The 8,211-nt window shown below is 42.6% G+C and overlaps 2 non-coding genes across 2 annotated transcripts; both read right to left on the reverse strand.

The window, feature by feature from the left end:
• Positions 1–3,519: 3,519 nt before the first annotated feature.
• trnas-aga (transfer RNA serine (anticodon AGA)) lies at positions 3,520–3,601 on the reverse strand. The gene has a single exon. It is a non-coding gene; the product is annotated as a tRNA-Ser (tRNA).
• Positions 3,602–3,721: 120 nt separating this feature from the next.
• Positions 3,722–3,794, reverse strand: trnak-uuu (transfer RNA lysine (anticodon UUU)). Its single transcript has one exon. It is a non-coding gene; the product is annotated as a tRNA-Lys (tRNA).
• Between the last annotated feature and the right edge of the window lie 4,417 nt (positions 3,795–8,211).

The raw sequence follows: 8,211 nt of genomic DNA on the forward strand, positions 1-8,211 counted from the left end.
AAGAAAAAAGAAATATTAGTTAGAAAGAAAGAAAGACAGAAAGAAAGAAGAAAGATTAGTTAGAAAGAAAGAAGAAAGATTAGTTAGAAAGAAAGAAAGAAAGAAAGAAGAAAGATTAGTTAGAAAGAAAGAAAGAAAGAAGAAAGATTAGTTAGAAAGAAAGAAAGAAAGATAGATTAGTTAGTAAGAAAGATAGATTAGATAGATAGATAGATAGATAGATAGATAGATAGATAGATAGATAGATAGATAGATAGATAGATAGATAGATAGATAGATAAGTTCATTAGTACATATAGAATGGTAGTTTAATTGAGTCTTGGGCTTCAGGGAGTTTAGATTTGAGTTTTTGTGTTGTACACTGCTGGGCCACCGTAGCCTTGGCTCAATTTGAACTGTTGCAATGAAAGTCAATGGGATTTTTATGATTTTTAATATTAATTTTTAAGAAATCTGAAAGTCAAATCAGTCTGAAAAGATATAGCACACTAAGTCAGAACAGTCTGAAGGTCTGACCCGAGTTTGGAGTTTGTAGAGTTAAAGCTCTAGGAGGAGTAGCAGTCAGAAAATTTTGGTTAAGAAAAAGAAGAAGAAAAAGAATAATAATAAGTTTAAATAGGATTTCAGTAAGTTGGCTTTCACAAGCCAACTTAATAATAAGTTTAAATAGGATTTCAGTAAGTTGGCTTTCACAAGCCAACTTAACAAGATGTTTACAGCATATGGTCTTGCTCAGTACAACGAAAAACCCATATCATTTATAATAAAACATATTCTCATAGGATATTACTAAATAAACTACTAATTTCATGCAATTGCATGAACTCTAGGAGGTGTGAAATATTAGATATTGGTCAATTTCTTGTGGTTACACCATTTGACAGTTTAACGGGCTGTCAGTTCTATCTTTTGTTAAAAATAGTATAAATTTCATATTAAATAATAATTAACATAGCGATCAGGTTTCTGACCGTCTTATCAAACTTAGCAGCGACATTTAACACTTGACACAGACACAAAATCGAGCATCTCTGTTCTAGTTTAATTTGATGGACACAAGAAAGACACGCAAAAGACACTTAAAAAGTTCAGTAAAGAAAATAATTAACATTGCGATCAGCGTTATCTCTTAAGGTTTGTGACCGTCTTATCAAACTTCACGAAAAACATCCAAGGTTTGTCACAGCAGAAGTATTTACAAACACACCACATACTTTTACGATTTCATTTCAGTGATTTACATAATTTTAGTAAGTTCTACTTACTTTTAGTGTCGAGAGATATTCACCGCCGGTAAATAAAGTTACCTCAGAATGAACTGTGACATCGTCTCCATCAGTCAACCAATGAGAACACTGTGCGCACGGGGCCCTGTTTCGACGCATCTGATTGGCTCTTTTGCCCCCCTTGTAGCGGCAACTGTTTCGAAGCATATGATTGGCTCTTTTGCCCCGCTGTTGTTAGGAGTTAGGACACTGTTAGGAGTTGTTAGGACTTTGTTTGGACTTGTTAGGACTTTGTTTGGACTTGTTAGGACTTTGTTTGGACTTGTTAGGACTTTAGTTTTTTTGAATTTAGTGGAGGTTACGGCCACGACTACAAGCTGGCTGAAAGGGGCATGTCGTTTGGCTTGGTGCCTTGCAGCGTCGCTGCCCGAGGCCAGTGTAGATCAGCAAGAACTCAACAACAAAACGTACCGCTCCACAAAAAGAGGCTTGTTCGCCCGAACAGGGACTTGAACGCTGGACCCTCAGATTAAAAGTCTGATGCTCTACCGACTGAGCTATCCGTGCTACTGACACCTAGCGATTAGAAAATATGCACACACCATATTCTCTCTGAAGCAAGATTCTTCCGAAATAAATAGGAGCGTTTCGTTTTCAGTCTTGTCTGAAAGAAAAGTCTGATGCTCTACCGACTGAGCTATCCGGGCTCTTGTTCGAGAAGCGTGCGTGCTGCGTGAGAACGCACAGCAAAATGAATCGTATTGGTGCAGAAAAAAGGGTGTCCTCCAATGCATTGCGTTTCCTTCTTCGAAGATTCAGAACGGCCGTCAAAACGTCTGCTATGTCAAAATATATTTGCAAATTAGTGGGAATGCAGCCTATTAGACTGATGATAATAGTCATTAAAGGAAAATAATGCTAGGAAAAAGAACAAAAACTCACTGCTACTTGTCTGGAAAGCCTCTTCACACGCTTCAATGCTGTTGACTTGCCGCGCTCTTATCGTTATTGTAAACTTGTGTCAAAGGCGCAGTTGTTTGTAGCAAATAGCAAGCCCGCGGCACTCAAGGTAACAGCTAGCGAGTGTACTGACACCTAGCGATTAGAAAATATACACGCACCATATTCTCTCTGAAGCAAGATTCTTCCGAAATAAATAGGAGCGTTTCGTTTTAAGTCTTTTCTCTAAGGGTTCGAACCTGAGAGCTCATGCTTTCAAAGAAGGTCCCAGTTTCAATTCCCTCGAACATCCAGAGCACATCAAGGGTACGCGCCGTGCACAAAAAGAGTAGTCCGAAGGACGGGGTGAGGAGAGGTGGTGACATGGAGCTCAATTTCAATGGCACCCAGAAAACCTTTCCGTGACCCGGATTCGAACCGGGGTTGCTGCGGCCACAACGCAGAGGACTAACCACTATACGATCAAGGCGAGCTACCGGTCTACCCGACGTGTCCTTGACTACAAAGGCGTCGATGCCCGAGGCCAGTGTAGATCAGCAAGAACTCAGCCACAAAACGTACCGCTCCACAAAAAGAGGCTCCTTCGCCCGAACAGGGACTTGAACGCTGGACCCTCAGATTAAAAGTCTGATGCTCTACCTACTGAGCTACCCGGGCTCTTGCTCGAGAAGCGTGCGTGCTGCGTCGCAACGCACTGCAAAATGAATCGTATTGGCGCAGAAAAAAGAGTGTCCTCCAATGCATTGCGTTTCCTTCTTCGAAGATTCAGAACGGCCGTCAAAACGTCTGCTATGTCAAAATATATTTGCAAATTTGTGGGAATGCAGCCTATTAGACTGATGATAATAGTCATTAAAGGAAAATAATGCTAGGAAAAAGAACAAAAACTCACTGCTACTTGTCTGGAAAGCCTCTTCACACGTTTCAATGCTGTTGACTGGCCGCGCTCTTATCGTTATTGTAAACTTGTGTCAAAGGCGCAGTTGTTTGTAGCAAATAGCAAGCCCGCGGCACGCTAGGTAACAGCCAGCGAGTGTACTGACACCTAGCGATTAGAAAATATACACGCACCATATTCTCTCTGAAGCGAACCGGGGTTGCTGCGGCCACAACGCAGAGTACTAACCACTATACGATCACGGCGAGCTACCGGTCTACCCGACGTGTTCCTGACTACAAAGGGGCCTTGTCATCTTTAGCTTGAAGACAAAACTGTTTCTTACCAACATAACTCTTTTCAAGGGTAATCCTGTAACAGCGACTTTTTTTCCTTTTATAAAGTTTAAGCTAGGCCTCTAGAAGGTTACAAACTAAAGCAGACGCATGCTGTCAACGTAGTCGGCAGGATTCAAACCTGCGCGGGGAGACCCCAATGGATTTCTAGTCCGTCGCCTTAACCACTCGGCCACGACTACAAGCTGGCTGAAAGGGGCATGTCGTTTGGGTTGGTGCCTTCCAGCGGCGCTGCCCGAGGCCAGTGTAGAGCAGCAAGAACTCAACAACAAAACGTACCGCTCCACAAAAAGAGGCTCGTTCGCCCGAACAGGGACTTGAACCCTGGACCCTCAGATTAAAAGTCTGATGCTCTACCGACTGAGCTATCCGGGCTCTTGTTCGAGAAGCGTGCGTGCTGCGTGGGAACGCACAGCAAATTGAATCGTATTGGTGCAGAAAAAAGAGTGTCCTCCAATGCATTGCGTTTCCTTCTTCGAAGATTCAGAACGGCCGTTAAAACGTCTGCTATGTCAAAATATATTTGCAAATTAGTGGGAATGCAGCCTATTAGACTGATGATAATAGTCATTAAAGGAAAATAATGCTAGGAAAAAGAACAAAAACTCACTGCTACTTGTCTGGAAAGCCTCTTCACACTCTTCAATGCTGTTGACTTGCCGCGCTCTTATTGTTATTGTAAACCTGTGTCAAAGGCGCAGTTGTTTGTAGCAAATAGCAAGCCCGCGGCACTCTAGGTAACAGCCAGCGAGTGTACTGACACCTAGCGATTAGAAAATATACACGCACCATATTCTCTCTGAAGCAAGATTCTTCCGAAATAAATAGGAGCGTTTCGTTTTAAGTCTTTTCTCTAAGGGTTCGAACCTGAGAGCTCATGCTTTCAAAGAAGGTCCCAGTTTCAATTCCCTCGAACATCCAGAGCACATCAAGGGTACGCGCCGTGCACAAAAAGAGTAGTCCGAAGGACGGGGTGAGGAGAGGTGGTGACATGGAGCTCAATTTCAATGGCACCCAGAAAACCTTTCCGTGACCCGGATTCGAACCGGGGTTGCTGCGGCCACAACGCAGAGGACTAACCACTATACGATCAAGGCGAGCTACCGGTCTACCCGACGTGTCCTTGACTACAAAGGCGTCGATGCCCGAGGCCAGTGTAGATCAGCAAGAACTCAGCAACAAAACGTACCGCTCCACAAAAAGAGGCTCCTTCGCCCGAACAGGGACTTGAACGCTGGACCCTCAGATTAAAAGTCTGATGCTCTACCTACTGAGCTACCCGGGCTCTTGCTCGAGAAGCGTGCGTGCTGCGTCGCAACGCACTGCAAAATGAATCGTATTGGCGCAGAAAAAAGAGTGTCCTCCAATGCATTGCGTTTCCTTCTTCGAAGATTCAGAACGGCTGTCAAAACGTCTGCTATGACAAAATAATAATAATAATAATTAGCTCACTGTATTTGTGGATACGACCTGAAAACGCTTGGCTGGTTCCATGCTGAAAATTCAAAAGAGCTCACTCTGTGGTTCAGTCTCAGTCGGTCTCAGTTCACTACCGAAGCGCATGACACGAAACCTGCGCAAGGTTCGCGCTATTTATGAATCAGAATATGAAGCAGTCACGTGGCTGTGTGTCAAAACGAAGCTTCGGACGTCACTGGTCACATGGTTATGTCAAAACGAATCAAGCTCCGGTACAGTGGTTCATGTGAGATGTTTCGTTTTTTTGATACAAGCTTCGAAGCCTCGGTGCCGAACGTCACATCACTACCTTGTGGGTTTGCGGATCTTCCCTCACCGTGGGAGTCGTCGAGGACAACGCCACCATCAACTCCAAGTCCCCGGGTCTTTTAACACCTCCAGCAGCCATCTCTCTGCCAGATCCAGATAGGACACATCGCCCCTGCCCGGAGTGTCCCGGACAGCTAGAGAGATCCTCCAGCTCCATCATTCACCTCGACGGAGATCCTCCATGGACCAAAATCCCGAGCCAGCACCTGACTCGTATCACGAGCAAAAAACCCTCCACAGAGCCAGAGCCAGCCATAGAGTTCATCCCGGAATCAGAGCCTGAGCCACGGCATCTGAACCGAAGCAGGATCTGATCGCCAGGTCCATCACAGAGTCAGCACCGTCAGGTCAGTCCACGGCCCTGGATTCGCCTGCTCCTCTGGTGTCTCGCAGCTCCTCGGCTCGGCCTTCGCATAGCTCTGTGAAGCAGATCCCCTTGCTACACCTTGGCCCCCAGGCCCATGTCTCCACCTCGGCCTGTCAATCCTTTGGCTCTGCGCTTCCTCTGCTCCACCGTGGTCTGCCATCCCTCAGGCTCCACCATGGTCTTTCACTGTGGACTGCACCTCAACACTCCACCCCTTCTGCTCCACCAGGCTCCTCCTTCCCTCCGGCATCACACTGTTTTGCCAGGCGAACAAGCCTTTGAAAAAGGCTACCTCTGCAAGCAGGAGATGGAGGTAGGAAGGTAACAAGGCACGTCCCAATCCAATGATCATGCCACATCCCATCTACTGATACACCTTCATCTGAGCGATTTTTGAAGGCAGCATAGATGGATCCTTCGCTGCCTTTGATATCCCACAATCCTGTGTGTTCCATTTCCTGACTGTTGAGCTAAGAAATAAAAATGGCGTCTGAAATTTGAAGTTGGTGGTAGGGTTTGTGTGTAAAGTGTACATTTTAACAACTTTTCCCACTCTTGATGACATTTCTACCGAGAAGTTAGTATTGTAGTAATTAAATATTACATTTGTTTTGTCAGCAAAGCTCTCTCTGTTTTGTTATCGATCATTACATCTTTACACTGCCAGAAGTGTGTCTGAAATAAGCTTTGTGAGGTGTGGTCCAGTGGCGTGTCTATTGGTGGCATCTGTGCAGTGGGCGGTTGGTCTTTGCCGTCCAACTTCGCCAGATTTTACAACTTGGAGTCATGCAGAACTTAATGTAGTCATTTGACCATTAAAACAGACATGTTAATCTGCTTTATGCAGAAATGTTTTCTGAAAACACCTGCAATAGCTGAAAAAGAAGCTACTTAACAAAAGTCAAGAGCCCAACTAAAGCAAACACTGCGCAACTAAAGCAAACTAAATATTTTCAACCAAATATCAACATCTAAACCTCTTGTTAATTCTCAATAAGAACTGCTGTAGACATCTGACAGAAAGTAAATCTGGTTAGTAATAAATGAAGCTGGAAATGATGTCTGTGGAGTTGTTTAATCCTTCTCTGCTGAGATCTTCAGAGATTTAAAAAAAAAAATTTAATCTTCCGATTATTTCATCTAAGGCTGTGGCTGAAGAAAGTTGTAGTTTGTGTTCTTATTTCTCTTTCTTTTAGTGAAAACGCACCTTGGAGAAACTCAACAGCAGTGCAAAATATGAAAAGACAATGCAGAAAAGACAAAACTTGTAGTCCATTATAACATCTACAAAGACAGCATCCATGCTTTCAATAAGAAACTAGGCAAAGCTAGACAGACTTTCTTCTGGAATATTATAAACAGCAATATAAACAACACACACACTATTTTTGCTACTGTACAGAGACTGATAAACCCCCCAAGCCAGATTCCCAGTGAAATGCTCTCAGTGAGAAAGTGCAGTGAGTTTGCTTCTTTCTTCTCTGAGAAAATCAATAATATCAGAAAGGTGATCAGATCATCCTTGAGTTGCGCTGGGGTCAGACAGATCAGACCACAGCCTGAGAAAGTAGTCACTATGTCTGATTTCGAAGAAATTGATGGCAAAATTTTGGAAGAAACTGTACAGCACCTTAACTAATGAACCTTATGTAAAGTGTTACCTAAATATATAATAACAAGCTATAATTATTTGTTCAAATAAAGTATCAAAGTAATCATATGGGTTTTATAGAACAAGGCTTTTAAAATAGACCATGTAAAATAAATGATATAAACTAATATAAACATAACTTATGTACATTACGTAAAAACAAATGTCCGCAGAGAGCACCAACGGCTTGGTTACACTAAGGCATGATCAAATCCTAGATTTACAAATGCAGACCTGCAAACTTAACAGTGGTGAAAAAGGTGACATGTCTCCTGTTGGGGAGAATACTTTTTGTGCGCAAAAACAAACAAAAATAACGACTTTATTTCAACTATTCATTTCCTTCTCTGTGGGCCTCTAGTCAGTTAACGTAGTGTGATAGAGGTTTTACTGTGAAAGGTACTTTTAACACAATCTGCACGCATGTAATTAATTAAAGGTTTGTGCTTTTCTGTGGGGGAAAAAAAAACAGCGCATATATTTAACTAAGCCTTTTGTCTTTTTCTCCATCACTTGTGGGCCAAACTCAGATTTCTGCACTAGACATATCAGCAAAGCGTTTTCTATTCATTTATCTGATAATTTGATACCAGCCGCTCGAATCGGAATCCTGAATATGAAAATATGCATCCTTGTTCAAATGTTCAGGCTCAGTCAACGTTTTCTCAAAACTCCCTAATGCAGCTTTAACAGTGCACAGTAACAAATATGAACAACAAACACACGTACAACAAGAAGAATATTTAACAAAACCGTTCTGATAATAAACAATCAACATTAGACTACTTAAAAGTACAATTTATACATTCTGTAGATTTAAAAGATGTAGTTACTAATAGTTATATATTAAAAGCAGTGACAGCAATTTATAGCATCTATTTCCAAAAATGTCATGTAGTGTTTGAATTGACCAAAAGAAATCAGATTTCGCAACTGCAAATCAGTCTGCGATGTGTTCCATGTGGAAGGGGCTGCATAACTAAAGG

This window comes from Siphateles boraxobius, unplaced genomic scaffold (assembly GCF_051911475.1).
Source record: "Siphateles boraxobius isolate OS27281-9 unplaced genomic scaffold, OSU_SipBor_1 42, whole genome shotgun sequence".
NCBI classification, from domain to species: Eukaryota; Metazoa; Chordata; class Actinopteri; order Cypriniformes; family Leuciscidae; genus Siphateles; species Siphateles boraxobius.